The sequence below is a fragment of the Hipposideros armiger genome, unplaced genomic scaffold, assembly GCF_001890085.2.
Source record: "Hipposideros armiger isolate ML-2016 unplaced genomic scaffold, ASM189008v1 scaffold_33, whole genome shotgun sequence".
In the NCBI taxonomy this organism is placed as follows: Eukaryota; Metazoa; Chordata; class Mammalia; order Chiroptera; family Hipposideridae; genus Hipposideros; species Hipposideros armiger.
In genome coordinates this window covers 1886241-1909657 of record NW_017731383.1, presented here as the reverse complement: position 1 = coordinate 1909657, position 23417 = coordinate 1886241, and the positions used below count along the sequence as shown (strand labels likewise).

The 23417-nt window shown below is 48.9% G+C and overlaps 1 protein-coding gene across 5 annotated transcripts in view; it reads left to right on the top strand.

The window, feature by feature from the left end:
* The window catches only part of CARD11 (caspase recruitment domain family member 11), a 97778-nt gene that overhangs the window by 25101 nt on the left and 49260 nt on the right, over positions 1–23417 (top strand). For 3 of the 5 annotated variants that reach the window (XM_019637398.1, XM_019637395.1, XM_019637399.1), the window contains exon 1: positions 17979–18062. The exons of the other annotated variants lie outside the window; for them this stretch is intronic. The gene's annotated coding sequence lies outside the window, so the exon portion shown is untranslated. Of the gene's footprint in view, positions 1–17978; positions 18063–23417 lie in introns of those variants that run through there. 5 annotated transcript variants of the gene reach the window in all.

The window sequence follows — 23417 nt, the reverse complement described above, 5'->3', positions numbered from 1 at the left end:
AAAGATGGACACAGGCCTTCCCGGAGTGACGCATCTAAGTGCCCTCTCCTCCTTGTGTTTGTTTCTTTCCTGACCCCACTGTGTGCTGAGTGTAATTCATTGGCTCTGTTCCCCAACAGCACTTACTGTGTGTCAAGCAATGTGCTAAGTCTTTCACGTGTAGTCACGTTCTAAAGCCTCACCACAGCCCTACGAGGTAAACATTTCCTCCATTGTACAGATGGGGAGACTGAGGGATCCCAGCCCAAGGCTCTGGCCTCACAGCCTGCTCTTCTGACAGAGTGAGGGGCACGGACCTTCCATGAAGGCACATGTTGGTGCCAAATAGGTATTTGTGAACAATCCAAATGTCCATAAACAGATGAATCGATAAGCAAAATGTGGTCCCTCCACACTGTGGACTATTATTCAGCCTGAAAAGGAGCTAAGTGCTGACATGTGCTGCAGTGTGGGTGACGGTGATGGCATGATGCCAAGTGAGGAAGGCAGACACAGGATTCCGCTTATATGAGATGTCCAAAGAGGGAATCCACAGAGACAAAGGCGAGTGGTCGCCAGGGGCTGGGGCAGAGGGAAGGGAGAGTGACTGCTAGTGGGTACGGGGTTTCTTTGGGGGTGATGGAAATGTTCTAGAATTAGACAGTAGTGATGGTTGCACAACCTTGTGAATATACTGAACCGTACACTTGAATGGTGACTCTTACGATGTGTGAAATAGATCTCAATTAAAGTAGATAAATATGTAAATATGGTGTTGATGGGACGAATCCGTGGAGGCAAACCTGACAACCGAGCATCCGCCTTTTCAGGGAGCCGCCCGGAAGTTCGTGCAGACGCAGACTGAGGCCGCACCGAGCCACTTGTTCCTCACGCGTCTCGCGCTCTGCAGACACGCCGGGCTGCTTGCCAGGCATCGCGTTGCCGCTGCGAATAAGACAGATGGGGTCCCTGACCTCTGGGATCCTGCAGGGGAGACAGAAGGTTCTGCACGGTCTTGCAAGGAAGTGGCAGGGGTGTGACCCGAGGGCAGGGCTTCTTAACCATGAACTTGGGTGGAAGAAGTTACATCTTTATTCTCACGAACGCTAAGGAAAATGTCGCATTCCCTTCCATTATGAATGCAGGTGACAAGCCACAGTAGTATCAGCAGCACTTTTAACTGTGTCACCAACAGACATCACAAATATTTTCGTTTTTGCAGATAGCTCGACATACTGTTTGCATATTCCTATTTCAAAACCAGGGCAGTTGCTCGACCCCAGTGCTAGATATTATTTGATGCATTAATGAGGAAGCACACATATCAGAATCTCGCAGTTTTTAAAATGTTTGGTAACTACCTCAGCATAATGGTGTTCCTCTGTAGTCCTCTGTATGTTATTTCACATATTTTAAAACGGCATTCTGGAAATGGTCCCAGATACCAAGTGGGATGCAGTGAAGTTAAGAAGCCCTGCCCACGGGGAAGGGCTCCTTGCACGGAAGCATCCCAGGTGGTCCCTGCAGTGGTGGGAGCAGGCAGAGAGCTGACAGACGGAGGCCGGGTGGCCCACGGGGACCGCGGGAGTGATGCGCTCTTGGCGCGGCCACTCCTCAGCCAGCCCAGAAGAGGCGAGTTGCCGGGTGTGGAATGGAGGGCCAGATGGACAGTCCTGGGGCCCTAGGAGCGGGGACGACTTCCTCAGAAGCAGAAGAGCCTTGTAACCAGCTTTGGCTTGTAGGGTGGGCCTCCATTGCTTGACAGACACTTTGAGGAGGTTAAGATGGAGAAAGCTGCAAGTAGCTTTCTGAAGTACACAGTGAGGGTAGGTGAGCCCTACTCAGCTCTCTCCACACAGGAAGGTGAGGAAGTGGGTCCACATTTCTGTTGCAGAAACAGGCAAAGGGAGGCACATACGAGTGGCGTTTCAGCCCGAACTATAAGTGCCTTGGTTTTATTGGCCTGTGTCATAACCCTAATGTTACTTAAATGTACCTCGGCGGTGTTTTTTATTACGGTTTCCCCTCATTTTCCCCATGGCTGCTAATATTTCGTGTCGCAGCTCCCCACTCTCTGTTGTCACCCATTATCCATTATTGTCACCACCCTGCCAGGATGTCCTTGGCGGGGACTCTTAATGGAGCTGCCCTGGTTAAAGAAATTCAATGTGATTGAACTGCAGCGAAGAATCAAAATCCAAATACTTGAAAGGGATGAATAATAACTAGGTATTAAAGCATATTGGTTATTTATTACTGGCAGAAGGCAGGAAAACATTAGCATGTAAAGAGCTGTAAATTAATCACGGCTGGTGATAGGAAACCTGAAAAAGTCACCTCTGTCTTTGTTAAGTCTGTTTTGTTATTCTTGGTGTGTGCCTGAGCCCCCACTTCCGCCCTCCTGTGATAGATTTTCATCCCAGCTGGCTAGCTGCAGGCACAAATGGGAGAGATGAAACCAAAAAAAGGTGGCGCTCACGTCACCAGTTCAAAGGAGGGCGGCGGGGCACTGAGCACCTGTGAGCTGACCTAGACTCAAGTCCTGGCCCCACCGCTCACGAACTGCGACCTCAGACATGTCACCTGACGTCTCCAGACATTGGGCTTCTAGTCTGTCAGGTGCGACTGACTCCAAAACTTTCCTCACAGAGTTGTCACTAAGATTAAATGAGATACTGCCGTTATGCGTTTAGACCTGTGGCTAATGGTAGCTGTTGGTGACTCACAAAGGGGCAGAAGGCCTTGTCACTGAAAATACTATCAGTGGGCCAGCGTCAAATAACGATGCAGATCCCCAGGCCCCGCCTCTGACCCGCACATAAGAATCTGCATTCAGCAAAACCCCAGGCGAGACACAGACATTAACATTTGAGCAACAGACACAAAGTGCTCTTGTACATACAGGAAGTTTCAATGCCATGGACAAAGGGTATTCTGTATTATAGTAAACCCAGGAAGGACATTCATTCACGTTGAATATCTGAGCTGGAAGGTACCTTACAAGTCTGAATCCTACTGTTTACAGGTGAGGAAGTCGAGGTCCAGACAGGCTAAATGCTTGCCCGAGGCCATGGGGTTGTTGTTCTGGTTAAATATTGTTGCATGGAAACCACCCAAAACCTCATGACCTTGAACAACACCTATAATTTGTTTAGCTCATGGATCTGCAGTTTGGGCTGAGCGTGGCCAGAAGCGTGTCTGCCCCAGGGGCCATCAGCTAGGACAGCTCACTGGGGCTGAGGGGTCCTGTCGCACAATGGCTGTGGGCTGGGAGCTCAGCTGGGTCTGAGGCCTGGGGACCTCGACTTCTCTCTGCGTGGGCCTTCCCACAGCTGCTGTAGCTTCTCACTGTGGTGGCCGGGTATTAAGGGTGAGTGTCCCAAGAGACAGGCAGTGGAAACTTCCCGTTTTTTAAGGCCTGGGTCGTCAGAACATGGGCACAGACATGACACTTTTTTCTATAGTTCGAGTGGTCACACAGATTCAAGGGAGGAGACATAGGCCCCACCTACCAATGAGAAGCGTGACGGAGAAATTGGGGGTCATACTTTAAAACTGCCACAGGTAGCCTTTGAGAGAACTGGAATTTGAACATAGATGTTCTAGCACAAAGCTCTTGCTACGGTTCCAAATTCGAACTTCCCTCTTGAGCTTTCCTTGGGGCAAAACTAGACCCTGTCAGCTTGATTCTGCATAGAAATAAAAATAACCCCATCTTTTCTCTTGATGGTGTGAGCTGGGCGCCCTCAGCCCAGACCATCATCCGGATCCCAGAGGCGGCCTCCAGGAGCTACTGTGTGGGGCGTCTCAGCCACAGGAAGCTCGTTTTCCACAGCAGGGGGTGGTGACAGCAGCCACCTCCCGCCTTGGGACTGATCATCTCAGAGCTCTCTCTCAGCTGGCACAAGCCTGCAGTAAGACGGGCACCAAACTTCACCCAGTTCTCCCCTACACCCGCCCTGGGCCTCGCCCCGCCCTGCCACACAGGCTGGGCTATAGAAGCGCTTGGGCTTCCTGGCTTTCTCCTCCCTGAGAAATGGTACGTGTCCATCTACCTGAGGTGCTAGTTTACAGTTTGAGGGGGATGTGGGGAGGGGGGGTGCTTTGTGTGTATTGTTTAGTTCGAATCCAAATACAGTTGTTCCCCCTTATCCGCAGTTTCACTTTCCGCAGTTTGTTACCCTGTAGTCAACTGCGGTCCAAAAATATTAAATGGAAAATTCCAGAAATAAACAATTCCTAAGGTTTAAATTTCACGCTGTTCTGATATCTTGCACCCGCCTGCTCTGTGCTGCCCGAGATGTGAATCGTCCCTCGTCCGCCGTCTCCACGCTGTAGACACTCCCGCCCGTTAGTCACTTAGTCCTCGTCAGTTATCAGATCTGCTGTCCCTGATCTCACAGGGCTTGTGCTCAAGTCACCCTGATTTTGTTCATAATGGCCCCAGAGCCATTCACATAAATCTCATTACAGGGCGTGGTTACACCGATCCTATTTTGTTGTTAGTTATTGTTAACTCTCTCACTGTGCCTGGTTTATAAATTAAACTTTATCACAGGTGTGCACATGTAGGAAAACACACCGTATATATAGGGTTTGGTGCCACCCATGGTTTCAAGCATCCACTGGGGGTCTGGGCACATGCCCCCGTGACTAAGTGGGGACCACTGCAGCCCCAACAAGCCTTTTGTCAAAGCTGGGTTAAAACCCACTCTCACCTGCCCAGAACTCTGTCTGCCATTCCGGACCGTGGTTCATTTGGGTTCCCCCAAAAGCTGTCTGTGAGACAAGGATTTGAATGCAGGTCATTTGGGGACCACAGCGTGGGGAAGTCGGATGGGGGAGGGAAGGCAACCAGTCAAGAAGGGTGTGTCTTTTAAGCCTATCACCTCTGTGGGCAATGGGGACTTACTCCTGTGGAGATAACCTGGGAACCAGGCAAAGCATGTGCCCGGGATGACCCCACCCAAGACGCATGGAGACCGGGGTATTATTTACTCACCAGCTCCTGAGCGGCATTAGTGGAGGGTCCTGGTGGCACTTCTGGCTTATCACACCCAGGCGCAGCCTAACAGTTCCGGGGAAAGGGCTTCAGGCACAGAGATGCAGAGAGCGGCGGTAGGGCTGATGGTCCTCGTTGATCTCTGGGACGAAACAGGACTGTGGCCGCTTTGGGTCTGGGTAGGGGTGAGGGGAGGCTAGCTGGAATGGCTCTTAGACAAGATCCGACACGTGGAGAGCACCCACCATCAACGAGGCCTTGGTTCTTCTCCCTCACTGGCAAATTGTGGAGAGGCGGAGACACGAGACAAGCACTCGTCTCCACATCAGGGCTTGGGAAACAAGGAAGGAGCTGAGGGAGTGGTGCTCTGAGCCCTGGGGGGCATGCGGGGCCCGCCAAGTAGACATGGCGTGAAGGGCCACCCGGCACAGGGACAGCATGGGCACACATGGGCAGGAAACCTCAGGTGCTTTGGCTTCCAGGATTGGAGTCCTCTTCAAGCTTTGGGACTGTCATTTGTAAACAGAACAATTCAGAGGACGTTCCATGAGATACGTTGGGCAATCGCAGGTCTGTTGGAAAGACCATCTCAGAGGGCTGTGTTCAATTGGGTGCTGTCCGTGAGGTCTCCTTTGTTTAAAAATGTCCATTTTAGTTCATGTGTTCTGTCATGATGGGGAAGAAGTGGCATGTTTAATTACTGTTATGGACTGAATCATGTCCCTCCCACCCCCAAATTCCTACGTTGACACCCTAAGCCCTAATGTGACTGTATTTAGAGATGGTCCTTTGAGGAGGTAATTAAGGTTAAGTGAGGTCATAAAAGTGGGCTGCTGGTCCAAAAGGATTTGTCTCCTTGTAAGAAAAGGAAGACTTACCAGGGATGTGTGCACAGAGAAAAGGCCATGTGAGACCACAGCGAGGAGGTGGCTATCTGCAAGCCAGGAAGGGGGCCCTCGCCGGAAACCAACCCTGCTGGCACCTTGATTTTGGACTTCTAGCTTCCAGAACTATGAGAAAATAGGTGTCTGTTGTTTAAGCCCCCAGTCTGTGGTGTTCTGTTACGGCAGCCCGAGCTGACTAAGAGTTACCAACAGGGGACTGAGCATTTTAACAAGGCCCCTGAACCTTCTTGCAGACCTTGGAGCTTCTCTCTGGCAAAGGCGTTCATGTGTAGAGCCCACTTCAGTTCAACCCTCCAAATGTCCCTTTTCTTGTGTATAAACAATGTTGTTCTGGGGTCCTCCTTTTCCAGAAAGTACACACACATACACACACACTCAGGTCCCTGGTGTGTGAAGTTCCTCACTGAGGAATAGCTGTTTCCTGCAGTCTGGAGAAAGGGAGGGGTAGGTTTGTGGGGTGCATCAGGGGCAGAGTTGCTGAGAACCAGCTCCATAGCTACGCCTGCAGCAGGACCCCCCGGCTGAGGATCAGTTTCTCATCCTGCTGCAGGTGAGTTCCTCTGTAGAGAAAGCAAACAGCCGAGCTCCTTCAAGGAGAAAGGGCAAAGGCAGTTCAGACCCAGAGCCAAAGGCCCGACCTTTGGCTCCATCTGTGGACGTGAGCTTCCCCTGCACACGCCTACCCCCCTTTCTGTAGAGTTAACGAGTGTCAGGGGTGTGTTCTCACAGTTTCTCAGGATCTACGGATGTTAGTGATGCCTCTGGGTGGACCAGATACCAATCTAGGATGGCCACCAGAAATGCACTTTCCTCCCAAGAACCTCACGAAATGCCTCCTATAGCCCTTCATCTGATGGGACAGTGGCCTGAGTGTGTGCACATCTTGCTCTGTTCAACTTCAATGCAGAAAAACAGGCATTTGGTGCCCCTCCATTGCCCAGGCCTGCATATCCCAAACCCAGACAGGGACTGTCCAAGGTCCCCATGCTGCTCCCTGAAGATGCTCCACCCATGTCTATGACTTTCTGGTCACCTTTGCATTGTTTTGGTGCCTTCGTCACATTACTTCACTATAGAGCTGTAGGTCTATTTTTGGACTCACCATTCTGTTTCATTGATTTATTGCTTATCTTTACACAAAAACCATTCTGTCTTGGTGATTGTAGTTTTACTGTAAGCCTTGAAACTGGGCAATTATATCTATATTATATTTGCATATAATATAATTCTATATAAACGTGTAACAACAAAAACATAATTAATACATATATATGAATATATATTATATTCTTCTAATTTTGTTCTTTTTTTTCCCAAAAAAAATTGTTCTAGCTCTCTAGCCCTTGCCTTCCTAGATAACTATTAGAATTGGTTTGTTCATACTGTGCCAAAAAAGCTTTTTGGTGTTTGACTGGAATTTATTGGCGTCGTAGGTCAATTTGGACCTAACTCACATCTTAACGATATTGAAGAGTCTTCCAATTCATGAAGATGATGTATCACTCCGTTTGATTTAAGGCTTCTTTTGATTTTTTTTTAGCAATGCTTGATAGTTTTCAGTGTAGACACTTTATACATCTTTCATTATAATTAAATCCCAAGTATTTTATGTTTTTTTGATATTAGGGTTTGTTTGGGTTTTTTTTTCAGATTTTGACATTGTATCCTGTGTCCTTGCTAAATTAGTGAATGATTATTAGTAGTGATTATCAATTCTAGTAGGTTCTTTATAGGTCCATTTGGATTGTTTTACACCATCATGTTGTCTGCAGATAATGACAGCTTGCCTCTTCCTTTGCAACCTTCATTCCCTTTGTTCCTTTTTCTTTGTTGCCTACGGCACTATCTAGAACCCCAAGTACAATGCTGAGTAGATGTGGTTAGCGTGAATATCGCCAAGTATCAGCATAGTGGTTATCAGGTTGGGGACAATCCTTTCTATTCTAGTTTGCTGAGAGTTTTTCATAGAATGGGTGTTGAATTTTGCCAAATGACTTCTGCAAGTATTGAGATAATCATATGGGGTTTTTTTTCTGCATTAGTCTCCATTAACATGATTAATTACATTGGTTGATATTTGAATGTTGAACCAACCTTGTATTCCTGGAATCAACCAGTTTTTCAATCAAACAATCAAACAGGAGGAGTTTTTTTTCTTTTTTTAAAGAGATTTACAATGCAATTTATTTTCTACATATCACCCTGTTCTTCAAAAGAACAAAAGCAAGGCCTGGCCAATCACTCCCACAACTTGTGGTGGTCATATGTCCATGGAACCAATATATGCAATGGGAACAATATCCAACCCACATGTATACACACAACATACCCTCTACACACACATCTATGTAAACCATGAAAGTTAAGAACATTGAAAGCAAACAACGCAATTTAAAAAATATGAAGTAATCTTCAGAAAATACCCCTAATCACGATATATAAATACGTCTTATGAAAGGAGGGGTGAAACTGGCCTTGAATGATTGGTCATGATGTATTAGCCTTTCTATATATTTCTGAAATTTTGTGCTTTTTTTTTGGTAATTTTTGTAAATTACATTAAGGGTTTTGGCATCTATGTTCATGAAGAGTACTGGTTTGTACTTTCTTATCCTGTGTTGTCTCCATTTGGTTTTGGAATAGCATAGTGTTGTCCACATAAAATGAGGTGAGAAGCATTCTTTCTCTGTTTTATGAAAGAGTTTATGTCTTTATAAATAGTGTTTCCATGTTTTTACTTTTGCCTGATATGTATCTTTATATATTTAAAGTGTGTCTCTTAGAAACAGCATATTGTTTAATCATCTTTTCATCTACTCTGATAACTTCTGTCGTTTAACTGAAAACTTTTGTCCAGTTACATTTACCATCTAAGCATTTGTTTCCCCTTTCATCCATCTGTTCTTTGTCTCATCTTCCCTCCCTTCCTTTGGACAAATCAAGGTCTTTTTGGTATTCTGTTTTATCTCTGTTGACTTGTTAGCCCACTGCTTTGTTTTATTTGTGTAAGTGTATAGTTGCTTCATGGTTTATAAAAATGCATCTAAGCACAGCCTACCTTGAATTCATATTATATCACTTCACATATAGTGTAAAGACTTACAACAATATAGTTTCATTTACCCCTTTCCCCTTGTGTTATTATTATCATATATATTATTTCTGCATGTTTTATAAACTGCACAAGAGATTGTCGTTATTTTTGCTCTCAGCTATCAATTCTCTTTTAAAGAAATTACAAATAAAAATATTTTATATTTACTCATGTATCTACTATTTTTGGCTCTCTTCAGTCCCTGCAGGTCCAAGTTTCCATCTGGTATTGTTTTTCTTCAGCCTGAAGAATATTCTTTAATATTCCTTATACTGTAGGTCTGCTGGTGATAAATGTTTTTCAGCTTTTCGTTTATCAAAGAAAGAGCCTTTTATTTTGTCTTATTTTTGAAAGATATTTCACTGGATACATTTTCCAAGTTAGATGTTTTATTTCAGCACTTTAAAGATATACTTCATTGTCCTTTTCTTTGCATTATTTCTCATGAGAAATAAACTCTGATTCTTGTCACTATTCCATTGTATGTAATGTATCTTTTTTCTCTGTCTGCTTTTAAGATTGCTCTTTTTATTTGCAGCAATTTGATTAAGATATACCTTATGCTTGTTTTTTTGTTTGTTTTGCTTTTAATTCATTGAATTTCATAGATATGTGTGTTGATATTTTTTACCAAATTTGGAAATTTTTTTAAAGTCTTCTATTCCACAATTCCCCTTTCTCTTTTCCTTCTGAGACTCTAATCACATGAATGTTAGACCACTTGATATCATCCCACAATTCACTGATTCTTTGTTTTGTCCTTTTCAGCCTTCCTATTGCCTTCTGTGCCTCAGTCATATAGTTTCTGTTGCCCTGTTTTCGAATTCACTGTTTTTTTAATTCTGCAAAGTTCAAATGGTCATTAAGCCCATCTATTGAATTTGTAATTCATATAGTCTAATTTTTATATATAAATTTGTATATTCTAGTACATTCTAGAATTTCCACTTGGTTATTTTTTGTTTCATATCTTTTGCCTTTTTCTGTTCATATTTTCTTCAAATCTGACATATTTATAAGAGCTGTTTTAACTTTTCTGTAATTTCTGGGTCTGTTTCTGTTGACTCATTTTTCTCTTGGTTATGAGTCAAATTTCTCGGCTGTTACACGTCTGGTAAAATGTCATTGAATTCTGGGCATTGTAGATGCCAGGTTGCTGGATTTTGATGTTTGTAAGTTGTGATAAGTTTTAGTCTGGCAAATAGTTAATATGTGTGAATAGACTTGATTCTTTTGAAACTTATTTTTAAGCTGTGTTAGGTGCACCTAGAGTGGTCCTTTTTCTGGAATTAGAATAGCCTACCCCCAAGGTGTGGGCTTTCTAAGTCTCTAAGGGAACTCAGTGAGGTCCCTCCAGCCTGGCTTGGCACTAATCCAACATCCCTCAGTCCTGTGTGTCACCTGAGACCTCTCAGTTCGCAGCATCTTGGTGGTGGTTCCCAGCTGCACTCATGGAGCCTTACCTGTGCACATGTCGTTTAGTATTTAGCCAAACACTCTTTCTCTGTGTAGTTTCCCTGTCTTGGTATCAGTCTCCCAAACTGCAGACCTCAGCAGCCCTAATCTGATCTGTCTCCTGAGTTCAGTGAGGCTGCCATGCTCTGTTTGGGCTCCACCTCTCTTCCCCACCTGTTTAAGGTGCATTCAGGCAGAAAGCCAGAGCAGTCGTGAGACTTACCTCGCAAATTACTTCCCATCAGGTCGACCTGAACCACCTGTTGTCCAATGTCTACAAACAGCCGTTTCAAATATCTTGTCACATTTTATAATCGTTTAATATTTTCACTGTTATTCATAATGTGTTACTTGCCACACACCTCACTACTGATCCAAATTCACCAGGCCAAATAAGAGTGTTGTAAAAGATTGACAGTGGCTTAGGATTTATTGTAATTAGGATTCATTGGGCACTCTGTCCCCAAATAAGACTTCAAACACACCCTAATATCTGAAATATTAGATTTTCATAAGAAATAGTTGTGCAGCTTTATCCTTACTTTGCAGAAGAGTCCTTACTTCACTTTACAGAAGGACTACAAGCAAGTGGTGTTCTTCCTTAGCCCATTTGAGAGGTTGGAAGATGACCAAAGCAGAAGTAGGTGGTGGGCAGCAGAGCCCCAAGTCCTGGAAGTTGCTTCCAGGTGGAGGTGACAGAAATGAAGTTAATGTGCCACCAGAATGCCACAGCATATCCGAGCGCCTGGGCTCCCTAGCCAGTGCAGAGTCAGGTAAGGGCCATGTGGGATGAAGTACAAAGATCTGGTCCCGCTTGGGGCTCAGTTACCCGCAGGAATCTGGAGTGTGTGGAGCCAAAATTGGAGGGCAGAAACGCCATCAAAGACCAGCAAGGCGCGAGCCAGAAGAGACTGACACGTGTGTCAAGCCAAGGTTCTAGAATACTCAGGAGGGGAGTGAGCAGGCAAGTCAACAACCCATGCCTGCCGACAGCAAGTCCTGGTCCCAGTAGCGCTTCTCAGTGTGTGTGAAGCCCTTGGAGAGCTTGTTAAAATGCAGGCTCCAATTCAGGGATCTCAGGGGCCTGAAGGGCCACAAACAACACTTTGATCAGCGAGGAACTGAGTGTGAGCTTGGGTTCCCATGGGACAGTCCTCACGAGGGCAGTCAGCTGATACTGTGGCCCACGGGAGACCACAGCGCTAAACCCAGTAAATCAAGAGAAAGGGCTTGATTTATACAAACTTCGTTTCCCCGTAGCATTGAATCCCTGAAGCCAGTTGCACCTATTGGGGCAGACAGTTATACCTGAGGGGGTCAGGCTCCAGCATCCCGGAAATCTCAGCCAGGACCCTAAGAGAATCCCCTGCAGAGACACAAGAAGCCAAAACTTGTGCTGTTCCTGCTTGTTCAGGAGTACAAATGCCAGCAGCATGGCGATAAGCTTCCATTTCAAAGATGGGAAACAACCCTCCAAAACTGTATTACCTTCTGCCGTAAACTTCTGCTAGGATATGATTTGGGTGCCTTAACTACAGAGTAAGTCTCAGGTTTGATGCTGCAGACTCCGTAGCGGGGCGCGCGGCACACCCCCGTGTCTAGCTGCTGGGCATGTTTGGGGCATCAGTGCACCTGCTCCCACTGCATGCAGGGTGTGTGCCCGCCATGACTCTACACATGTGAGGGGCACACCCTCACACCGTCCGCACACGCATGCATTGTAGACGCTGTCATGGAACTCACTGGGTGACGTTAGTGTTAGTTCACCACCTACCACGTGGCTGGGTTGCCCTGTTGTGTTTAGGAAATGAACAAGGTTTAACTTCAGCTTCTTGGATAAGACTTGGAATAGCCCCTTTCTCCTCAATAGGACGTCAGAGCGTAGTGAGTTCTGGACTTTAGATTTCACTGATAAACTCATGCGAGGATGATAATGATGATGAAAGCTCCCAAAACTGAGCACCTGCTCCAGTCCAGGTGTGTTCTTTAGAAGTGCTTTTCATCAGCACGAAAATTCCACCAGCCATGGGTGTTATTAGTCCTACTTTATAGAGAAACTATTTCTATTGGGTTGTCGGAAAAGTCATGACACATGTTTGCGACAGATGGCACTAGTTCATTTTTGGAAGTACTAGAGTCATTTGCATCTATGTTATTGCTATGTCATTTGACAGCTGACAGTTCTAACGTTATTCTAAAAAAAAATTGAGCGATATGGTTGAGTTTTGGAGATTTTACCACAAGTTGAAGATGGAAGACCAAACTGCATTTTCGCCATATTTTACTGTTTTACTTCCATAAAGGAAGAACGCGCGTCAAGCTTGTGAAAAGTTGCATAAAGTTTATGAGGACAATGCTCTACAAGAACATCCACGCCAACGATGGTTCACGAAATCCCGTGCTGGTGATTTTGATCTCAACAACACTCCTTGGTCAGGGAGGCCCACTGAGGTTGATGACGACAAAATAAAGTCATTGATCAAGTCAAACCCATGTTACACGACATGAGAGAATGCAGAAACATTGACCATCCATCATTCAAGCATTCACGACCACCTGAAGAAGCTGGGATACATAAGCAAGCTTGATATTTGGGTTCCACATGAACTCAAATAAGTTCATTTGACGGCGCGTATAAACATCTGCAATATGCTCATTAAACATGAGGAAAACTATCCTCTTTTGAAGTGACTGATAACTGGTGATGAGAAGTGGATTGTTTACAACAATGTGGTGTGCAAACGGTTTTGGTCCCAACGTGATGATTCTCCTTAAACGACATTGAAAGCAGACATTCATCAGAGGAAGGTTATGCTCTCAGTGTGGTGGGATTTTAAAGGTGTCATGTTTTTCGAGCTCCTACCAAGGAACCAAACAATCAATTCGAATGTGTACTGTCAGCAATTGGACAGTTTGAACGAATCCATCATCCAGAAACATCCATAGCTTGTTCATTGTAAAGGAGTTGTGCTCCATCACGACAACGTGAGACCACACACAAGTTTGATCACCTGTCAAAAATTACTGGAGCTTGGATGGGATGTGTTGCCACACCCACCATACTCGCCTGACCTTGCGCCATCAGACTTCCACTTGTCTCGCTCTCTTCAAAACTCCTTGCATGGTATAACGTTCAATTCAGATGAGGCCGTCAATCAGCACCTTGTTCAGTTTTTCGCAAATAAAGACAGGTCCTTCTATGAACGAGGAATTATGAAGCTCACTAAAAGATGGCAAAAGGTTATCAAACAAAACGGGAAGTATATCGTTGATTGACCTTTGTTCTTTATATAAATAAATGACCTTTGAAAAACATAGAAAAAATACGTCATGACTTTTCCAACAACCCAATAGATTGTTTATAGATCTCAATCTTAGAGAAACCGAGGCCAGCGGTAGTTGGAGGAACAGGGTGGGTGTTGAGTGCCGTGTGTTTCATGAAGTGTGAATACCACCAAATTGTTCACCCATCGATGTCCAGCGTCAAGCAGAGCAACTGGGATCTTTCTAGCTCCAGTGGCTTTTCCTTCATCTTCTTTGCATGGACTCTGGGTTCTTCCTAACCCTTCCCTTTGGCTGTGGAGAGTTGGAGTTGTAGAGAAAGACAGAGCCAGCCTCTGACCAGGCCAGAGTGCCCAGGCACTTCCCACAGACCCAAGGAGGGGACATGTGACCCACATCCGATTCTCTGCCTGAGTGAGGGGTCCGCTCGTCCTACCAGGCCGGAGGCTGCCTCTCTGCCGTCCAGGCTTTGCAGGGACCCAGGAAGGGGCAGGGAGAGGCGAGAGTTAACAAGCAGCAGTGCTGCTTTATGCTGGGCCGCTTTCCTCTCCTCTCTGCGTCTCAGGCTGGTTTCCACTGTGACTTCATTAGCAGCAAGCTGCTAATTAAATTTCATATTTATGATCAGAAAATAAAATCATTGGACCTTTTTGAAATAGGATTTTATGAGCTTGGGCTCCAGAAGCTGAGTCAGCAGTCAGGAGCCTGCACTGTTTAGAGCTGGGGTTTCAAAGTGGAGATAAATACAACAGCGCCAGGAGGAGGTCGGATCCGGAGTGCTGGGGCGGGCCTGGTCCTGAGCTGCCTTCCGGCTTCCGCAGAACAGACCTTGTCCTCCTGGGAGCAGCAGCGGACAAGGAGCTCCTCCCCAGCCCACTCGGGTTTGGAAGGGCTGGAAGCCGGGGCTTACACACCAAAGCCCCGAGTCCAGTGGGGTGTATTTTGTCTGCAGGGCTGCCAGGCTCCTGTGGGGCTGTTCTTACTGCGGAGGTGCTGGTTGGGTTCTTTTTCTTCTTGCCATGCCAGAAAAATCATCCTTCACCCACAAGCAGACTCCAGCCTCCCTGGGTATTTGTGCAGGAAGCGCTTGGATGCCACTTCCTTTCACGTGTGACTTAACCACTGCTGCCTTCCCGAGAAGGGGGGTCTTTGAGCACCTTTTCCTCTGTGGCCTCAAGTGAGCCCCTCTTTTTGGCTGCTGCTTGGGAGAATTTGGCTCCTCCTGCCCTTTGAAGGTGGCGTCATCCCTTGTGTGGCTCCCGTGACAAGCTTAGTGGGATCTCCTCAGGCAGTCATGGAAAATTGTATCATCTATGCTTCCATCTCTCCGACAGGGAGTGTCTTAGAATCTCAGAGGTGGAAGGGACTTCCAGCCTTGCTGGGTCAGCCACCCCCTGGAGTGTGGCTGGACACCGTCCCCCCGAAGCCCCCTAGGACTGGGCAGCCTCCCTCAGCTTGCCGTTGGCCAGTTTAAGCTTCCTGATGTCACCGCTGCTGCCTCTCCCGTCTAAGCTGGGAAGGACCTGCTTGCTCTGTGGGAAGAAGGGAAAAGTGAGGGTGATGGAAAGGTCGGTGTGCAGGAGCATGAAAAGACCAGGATTAGTCCCTGCTCCTCCCCAAGCTCCGTCCGGGGCCCTGTGTTCAACTCCTCCACCTCTAGACCCTCTCCTGCAACATGGAGGCCAGAATGACCTATTCCAGGGCAGCCATAGTGAAAATGACAGGAGAGAACGCATAGAAGGGCCCGTGACTGCCCGCAGCCGGCACTGGGCCATTTGTGGACAGTTGTGATTCAGCCAGTCATGTGTTTTACCTCTTGGCACTTGCATTCCCTCAACTGTGCACCAGTGGTGTGGGTGGTGGAATGGCACCCACGACCCCTCCCGGCCCTGAGAGTCCCTTGCCTTGTGCTCTGACCACAGAAGACGGAATCTTCGCTTTGTACCTCCCTTTGACTGATTCGCTCAGGGAGTCACCACTCAGTTGACAACATCCCGGCAGTGCCCGCAGCACAGCAGGTAACCGAGGGAGGCCCTGGCCCTGGACCAGAGAGAGGGTGCTCCCTCCATCCTGTGCAAAGCCAGACTCAGCACTTCCTGCCACTCACCACGTGCTGTGGGCTGAACGCGCGTACCCCTAGAATTCGTGTGTGGAAGCCCTGACCCCAGTGGGATGGTATTTGGAGGTGGCCTTTGGGAGGTGTTCTGGTTAGATGGGGTCATGAGGGTAAGATCAGTGATCTTATGAGAAGAGGAGGAGAAACCCGAGCTCTCCCCCTCTCCGCGAGCATGCACCAAGGGGAGGCCATGTGAGGACGCAGCGAAGAGGGCTCTCCCAGACACCGAATCAGACTCAGCCTCCAAAACTAAGAGAAATAAATGTTGGTTCTTTAAACCACCCAGCCTGTGGTACTTTTTCACAGCAGCCCGAGCTGACTGTGACACCATGTGACCTTGGGCAAATCCTACAACTCCTCCGTGCCTCAGTTTCCTGGTTGTAACCAGAGCATAGGCCTGCTGGGAGAACTGAAGGAGGTGAGAGTCTCCGGGCTTCCCATGCGGTGCTCCTGTAGGGGACAGCTTTCAGAAGCAGAGGCCGAGAAGCAGGAAGGAGGAGGATCTGGCATCTTCTAGAGATTCCCCTGAAGCGGGCATCTCTACTCATTTCAGTTCAAGTCAGCAATTATACTGTAAACGCCTAGAATGTGGCCAGATGACCGGGAGAGGCCAGAAACTTGTTCTCGCCTCAGGAAGGAGGCTGTCATGCTGAGCAGAGTGAGGCAGTGACACTTCCTTGCACTGGCCTCTCATCGGCAAGCACCATCTCTCCATCCTCATACTGGACCTGTCCCCCACTCCTGGCCAAGGGCAGAATGAGGGGACCACCTTGGAAAGCCACGTGGCGCTTGCTTCCAAAGTTAAGCAGATATGACCCAGCAGTTCCGCGCCTAGGTGTTCACTCAAAAGAAAGAACAGCGTGCAAAGACCTGTGCAGTAACGTCCCGATGAATGGATTTGGGAAACAACACAAATGTCCACCAGCAGGTGAGCCAATAAACAAAGTAGACCGCACGTCAATGGAATGCGTCTCAGGAACAAAAAGGGACAACCTGCTGACGACATTGACACACCAGACAGCTGCACCGCCACGCACTCAATGAAGAAACCAGCAGCCCCTAAAGAGACTCCTGTGCGGCCCCACTTCTGAGGGTCGAGAAAAGGCAGAACGGGTAGAACTCGCCACCCGGGGCTGGAGGCCTGCGATGGAAAAGGCCGTGAAGGAACTTTCTAGGTGGTCGCCATGCTGCAGCTCTTGACCAGGGTCTTGCTTTCAGGAGTGCGCTTTTTTCAAAGCTCATTGAGCTGTATGCTTGCGGTGCGTACAGCTTACTGATCAGACCGAAATGTGTTTAGAGAATAAATGGGAGCAGGGAGTTCCCTCACGATTGATGCAGGCTGGGAAATAGAGAGGAACTGGGCCGAAATGGTAGATTCGGGTTATGTGTGAATGGCAGTGAAGCAAAGGTGAGAGACTTGCGTTGGGCTATGTAGGAATGGAGGGGGCGGGCAGGCTTCTAGGAAAGGGGGCGGGGCTAGCCTTGTGGACCCCTTCCGCGCGCGTGCGTGAAGCTCCAGCCACCCGCCCATGGCTTGCTCTCCTCCTGATAGTTGCGCTAGCCCGTCCACACTGCAGGCCTGCCAGGGGACTGGGGTGTCCAGGTCTCTGCTCAGACAGGGGGAGTCCAAGATGTGGGGAAGAGAAACACATGGTGCTGTGTTTGGCTCTGGGCACCTCAGGGTGAGGCTCTCGGAAGCATCTTCCAGGAATGTTCTAGGCCCCACACTTCCTGCCAACCAGCTTCCTCCTTGGTGCAATTCAGTCAGGGGACCGTGGTCTGTCGGCGCCGTCCATCATAGTGGCAGGGCCAGCAGGACAGGCAGATCTGGGACCGTGCCTGGAGCCTGCCCGTTCCTCTCTCCCCTCTTGCCTCCATCCCAGTGACACACATGACCCCCAGCTCTCTGCAGCCCCCTCCTGACACGCCTGCCAGAGAGAGCACAGCCCCCTTCTTTTCTCCCAACCTCCCCGCTCCGTGGAAAGTCACCCACAGACTCTGCTCAGAACAAAAATAAAAAGGGAAGTATGGCAGCCCACCCCAGCCCCCACTTCTGCCCCTGCCAAAAATAGAGGTGGCTTCTGAGTGGGTTGTGTGTGGGCTTCCGGGAGAGGCTGCAGCATCAGCGTTTTCTGGGGGCCTGGCCGGCAATGCGCTGGAGGAGAGGGTTTTGAAAGGGCCACAGAGAGACCCCTCAGCCAGACCGAGGGTGAGCTGGTTTGCAGACATGTGAGTACATTTCCCGCCTGGCTGTTCCCTTTGCTCTGGGGCATGTGTGTCCCAGCTAGTGGAGCCCCACTCTTGTTCACAGAGAATCTTCTACAGCAGGTCGGGGGGCTGCTGTGTAGGCCCCCCAGCTGTGTCTCTTGATCTCGTCCACACTGCGCTCCAACGGCTTCATGCATGTTCCTTTTCATTTCTTATTTCCTTAAAACGGTGGCCCCTCAGCAGCTGGTGCTGGGCAGCTTTGCATCTACCGCCTCAATGGCACAGAGCGTGGGCCTGAGCCAGTCAGGGCTCTTGACACGTTCCCGGTGACTCATCTGGGCAGAGCACCCCGGTGCGACGTGCTGGTTTTCTCTGACTTGGTTCTGATGGAGGATGGCACAGAGGGCTGAGAAGTGGGCTGAGTGCACACAGGGTGTTCTTGGTGAAGCATTGAGACGCTGTGGCCCCAGTGGGGTGGAGAGGAAGTAGGTGCAGCGTGTCTTTCCAGACTCCAGGGCCCTTGCCTTTATCCGGAGCTCACAGCCTTGGCCTCTCTGGTTCCCACCTTCCCTGGGAGCACCTTCCCATCAGGTCCTCAGAGGTTTATTAAGACCCCGTATGCAAAGAAATAAGCCGATTGTGCGACGTTGCCCAAAGGTTCACCCAAGGCCCAGCCCCTGGCCACCCACAAAATGGAATGAGGAGGAGACACTGGAACCAGGAGGGAGACCTTGATCCCCAGTTCGCAGAGGAAAGGCTCGCCGAGGAAAGGCTCGCCAAGCAGAGAAGGACCAGGGGAGGCTCACCTCCCACCCAGGACCTCTTGGCGGCATCAGCGAAGGTTCCTGGTTCCCTAATGAAATGATCCAGGAAGCCGGGGAGTCCTGTGGGCTTGAAGAAACTTTTGCAGCTCCCCTCCCCCCCCCCCCCCCCCCCATCAGCTCCAGGAGGGTTTGCGTTTTGCTGACTGGAGACAGTCTACTTTTCAGGGGTCAAACTGATGTCACTGGTTTGAAGAAGTCGCCTGGGGCTTAGAGGCTTCCTTTACAATGAGAAACGAGTGATAAATTCATTATATCTCGAAGTCACCCCGCAGAAAACATCCCTCAATGCAGAAATTTCACCGCCGCCTGAGGAAGCCCCTGCCGGGCCTGCAACACACCTGTGTGACGCTGTGTGACGCTGTGTGACGCTGGGCGGCCAGCCCTCCAGCCTGGCTTCCTACACAGCTCCTCAGTGCAGGGAAGAGATAAAGGATGTAAAAGCAGCCGATTGTTCCTAACAGCCTCAAGCCTCGATGTCTGCTGGCGGTGTCCTGGTGCCTTATGTAATCATTGGCGATTGTTATCACTTGGCACACACCCCCACCCCCCCAAAAAAAGGCTTTCCGGTGTGCCACTGATTTACAAGCTTTCGCTTACGTGGCAAGAAGCCAGAGATTATCTCTGAGCATAAAGATTCCCAACTTCCATTCACTGTTACTTCAGAGACTTGGTAAAGTGTTTCCATCACAACTGTGTAGGAAGCCTCAAACACCATCAGAAAAACCCGACCTCATATTGCTGGTGCGTGGTGATAGAGAAAGTGAAAAAGAAACACCCACCAGCCTCCAACCCTGACAGATTCATTTAAAGACACTTTTACACAACAGATCGTTAAAAGAGGGGCGAGCTACAGAGCTCTCTCTTTAGCAGGAAAATCAGTGTTGTATTTTGAGATGTTTTGCGAAACACTCTCCTCCTGACTCCCTTTATCTCTCAGTTACACGGAAAATGTGAGTCTCAGTATTTTTACATTTCAAGCTCTCTCGCAGCTTTAAAACAGGTGAGCCGGCCTACGGGAAATTTCTCAAGTTCGTGTGCAAGATGCCTACGGCCTCGGAGGCTCTCAGGAGGAGGGATGGCTGACAGGATGCTGACACCGTCCCAGCCGCCCAGGCCAGACCCTGCTTTGCCCTCACACCCCTGCGCCCAGCGCTTGCCACCCCCACCGTCTTCCCTCCCTTTGCTGCTCTTGTTTCATTTCTCTTCCCTTTTCTCGGCCATGCACCTGTGGACACTAAAAAAACCTCTGCGTTTCTGTTCCCTTTTCTGTCCTCATGCTCTCTCCTGCACCTCGCCCCACCTTCATTTGCTGCCTCCGCCTCTCTCCAGCTGTTTCCGTGACACAGTAGTCCGCAGAAGTCAATCGCCCGGCTCCCACAGCTTCCAGAACCCCAGATTTGAAAGCTACTGGAGTGCTGCAGTGACGCACGCATGCTCGCCGCGTGGGGCTCAGATCCAGCCTCCCCTGATGTCCTCTCCCCGGGCCTTGCTTAGTTCTTCATAGAATTGATGATGCCTTCCCAGGAGGGCTGTTTAGGGGTTGGGGTTCGCGCTGGTTAAGGACCCGGTGCCGCACATGTGCTCAAGAAAATGTAGCTGTTTTTATGTGGTTTGCTTTATTAATCCAGGTGAAATTCCCCATTTTAAAGTGAACAGTTCAGTACATTTGGCACATTCACAGCATCGTGCCACCACACCTCTTTCTGGTTCCAAAGCATTTCATCACCCCAAAATAAACCCGGCACGTGTTAGCGGTTACCGGCGCCCCCAGCTCCCAGCCACCACCATCCTGCTTTCTGTCTCTGTGGATTTACCTGTCGGGGACATTTCACACAAATGAAGTCATAAAATCTGTGGCCTGTGTCTGGCTTCTCTCACATAGTGTCATGTCTTCAAGGTTCATCCGTGTTGTAGCATGAGCCAGAACTTCATTCCTTTTTACGGCTGAATAATATTCCACTGTGTGCATAAGATGTCTTTAAGAGTCACTGGCGTTGAGGGTTCAGGGCTGCCAGGACTGGGAAGGGAAACTGGGCAGAGAGGCGGGACCTTGCTCAGTGCCACGATGCAGCGAAGATGCCAGAAGTGACCTGTCACCCCCGCCCACCACCTTTGCCCGTCACCCCCGCCCATACCACAGAGCAGCTCCGTCTTGTCGTGGAGACCAGGCTCCGAGTGGCCTCTTCCAGGGGCTTGTGGGAGACATGAACAGCTCTGGCCAGCCTTCCTGAGCTGCCGTCTGGCTCTGCTCCTGAGGACACTATTACAATTAATTATGGCCAGCCCTTGATTATCTGAAGTAATAGGGACCAGAATAACCCGGAGCTAATTGAAATGGGAGGTGGCAGGGGTGGTAGGAAAGGGGGGGGGGGCATTCCATGAGAGGACTGTTTATTTGCAGCTAATTATGACCAAAGAGGCTCTTTCAATGTCTCGGTTTCTCCGTTCCCCCTCTCCCTCTCAGATGCCTAACGTTTAATTGGACTCACAAACCTAGTTTGTTCCCAACATAGTGGGTGCTTAATTAATGCATTTTAACTAACTTACTCCCTCGCCATCTCTTTGGCAGGGCACTCCAGGATAGAAAATCCGACTGGTTTGAATTTTGCTTCTGTGCCCACCTAATAACCGTGGTATAAGAGCAGCGGATGTAGGCATCCTGCTTTATTCGTCTAAAAATGTCTCCAATGAGTGGGGACGTTACCACAGGACACACAGAAGAAGGGGAAATGGGGCAGATAGGCGCCTGGAACTTCCACAAACTGGGCCATTGGCCCCAGAAGGACTGGGAGATGGTTGTCACTATTCGTCACTTCCCCGAGGAATAGTGAGACACCTCTTATTTTCCTGTTCGGCTAAACACTAAAAATCACTGTTGCATCTTGCAGTTTTCCATCACCGGCGTCTCGATTGTTCCTCTTCTCCCGGGAAGCAGGGCCGTGGTCCAGCATCACCCCAGATTAGGTGACAGGATCTCGGCACGGCCACACAGAATGTGGAGCATGGTTTTCTAGCTCTTCTGAGCAGCAGCAATTTTTTCTTAGACTCAGTCTGCCTCCGCCCTCGCCGTCTGTTGCGGGTTTTGTTCCTGACTCATTCTGTCCCCCTTCTCTGATGTTGAGTGAGTGCCCACTGTGTGTCACACACCCACAGCACAAAAGGCATTGTGCCCTGCTTGTCCAGGGAGGTGTCTTCTGGTGGTGAGCTAGTGAAGTTGCTGTGGACTTCCCGTTACCTTACATAACAAGGCAGTGACATGTGACACTTGCTCCAAAACACACTGATGCTGACTGGTATGGGGTTACCAGTTTTCACAGAAATAGGGTTCCACAAACTGACCTGGACCCCAGCACACTGATGGCTAGAACGGACCCTCCTGTGAACGCCGAAAGCCTTCAGATTCTGGCAGTGCCCCCGGGATGGCACACTGCAGAGATCAGCCGTGGCCTTGACACTGAGGCAGCGTTTGGGGCACCGCCAGAGGCAGGGTTCCCGGCAGCATGGAGGGGCAGCTGGCTGTTCTGCATTCCTCCCAGTTAAGATGGCTGGTGACAAGATGGCTCTGTCCGTCCAGGTCAGAGATGGCAGGGACGTGTAGCCTAGGCTTCGAGTCCATGACTGATCGAGAGAGCAAGACAGATTGGAGCTCTGATCTGAACTGCAGGCACAGCAAAACCAGCTGGGTATAGATGAAGGGCATATGATCCCGTCAGCAGGCTGTCATGGTGAAAACCCTCACCACACACGCGGAGATAATGGTCTTGCCCGCTGAAGGGAGGAAACTGTAACAAGGAGAAGCGAGCCGGCGCTTATCCATTGGAAATCAATCACTTTATAAATATTAAACGCCTATTTGTGTAAGAGTCTTGCGAGGCCACGGGGCATACGAGGAAATGTGAGCTGGGTTCCTGCCCAGAGGATCGTAGCTACATGGTAGACAGACAGAGATGCTATCATACCAGGAGGGTGCGTTGTAAACGCAAAGCCCAGACAAAAGGGTTGAGGCCAAACCTTTTAAGTTTTTCTCTGAATGCTTTTTGGTGTGGAGGTAATTATACAGGACACGCAGGCAGAGCCTTCTTGCTTCCATCTCGAGTTTGCCACTGGCTTCTGAAGGGGTGGACTAAGTGACATTGATTAAGTGCCTAGCATGTGCACGGCAACAACCCTTAGATGTAAGTGCTGCTTGCCCAGTGGGGGGCTCAGAGAGGTTAAGCAACATGCCCGAGGCCACACAGCAGCAAGTGACAGAACAAGCTCAAACCCGGGGCTCTTAATTCCAGGACCGTGTCCTTTCCACTAGAATACAGAGTGAAGCCGTCAGTTTTGTCTCTTTAGGTCCTTTGGTTTGACTCCTTGTTTGATGAGAGTAGATTCCCGCGATCCGTCTGCCACAGCCTCTATCTTGTGGAGCAACAAGTTACCTCACACCAACAAGCACAACGTATTGTAACCTCTCGAGGCAGGAGCTGCATCTTCCTCACGTGTGGGTGCTCTGCACATGGACTCCCCAGAGACGGCCCATCTTAACAAAGCCGCTGCCAGCCCTCAG